The 942-nt window shown below is 29.1% G+C and overlaps 1 pseudogene; it reads left to right on the top strand.

Moving 5' to 3' along the window:
* Window positions 1-562: 562 nt before the first annotated feature.
* LOC147823524 (U2 spliceosomal RNA) lies at window positions 563-661 on the top strand (annotated as a pseudogene).
* The last annotated feature ends 281 nt before the right edge of the window (window positions 662-942 follow it).

Below are 942 nucleotides of genomic sequence, written 5' to 3'. Positions count from 1 at the left end.
GAATTACTAAAGAATAAATGGTAACCATCAATTATTCATAAAGGAACTAAAATGAACTGTGCAAGATGATAATGAGGGGCAATACATTAAAAATATTCAATTACTTCAAAAAGTTTAGAGTTTAATGAGGAAAATGGAGAGAATTCAACAAGCAATTACAATTACTGAAGAGCGATAGTAGGGTCTGGTCCTATCATCTACAGATGACTTAATCTAAGTAAAGGTATGATTTTCTAATAACAAAATTGTCAGGAAAAAAAATGAAGCTTTAATCCTCTCAATTATTTGGCCATGGTCAGAAAACTTCCCTCTGAATATCAGCAAAGCTCATTCCTTCTGCTTCTTCAAGTCTATGAAAATTACATATCCTCTTTCTTCCCAAACTAATTATGATGTAATTCATATATTGTCATTATAGATCATCTAATTCTAATACTTCAAACTAAATATAATGTAATTCATATATTGTCATTGTAGATCATTTAATTCTAATACTTCCATTGTTTTTCCAAAGCTACTATAACCATTAAGCTAGCTAATATGTTTATATATTGTCTACCTCATTGCTTCTTGGCCTTTTGGCTAAGATCAAGTGTAGAATATTGTCTACCTCTACTTATTCCTTAAAAATTTTTTCTGTAATTCCCAAGAAAGTCCCTTTTACAGAGTAAGTACTTAGCAAAATAAATATTTGCTGCTTCTTAATTTAGCTGCATGGCTAGTAATTTAGAATACTTCTTCTACAATTGCTAGTAAGAGATGTAGTACAGGCTCTTTATAGGATCTCAATTACTTTGCTCACTCAAATTGCCCAAAGTTATTGAAAAATTACAATTTTTACTTTCATTTTATCTATTGTGGATTCATTTCATAGAATCTTAAAAACATAAACATAAAAGATTTTATTTATTGCATTTAGTTCTCAAGATAGTCAGTTTGTCT

The sequence above is a fragment of the Heterocephalus glaber genome, unplaced genomic scaffold (assembly GCF_053883595.1).
Source record: "Heterocephalus glaber isolate CG9 unplaced genomic scaffold, H.glaber_assembly_v1.0 deba00001577, whole genome shotgun sequence".
Taxonomy (NCBI): domain Eukaryota; kingdom Metazoa; phylum Chordata; class Mammalia; order Rodentia; family Bathyergidae; genus Heterocephalus; species Heterocephalus glaber.
The sequence above is the reverse complement of the archived record's forward strand: the minus strand, read 5'-3'. Positions and strand labels throughout refer to the sequence as shown.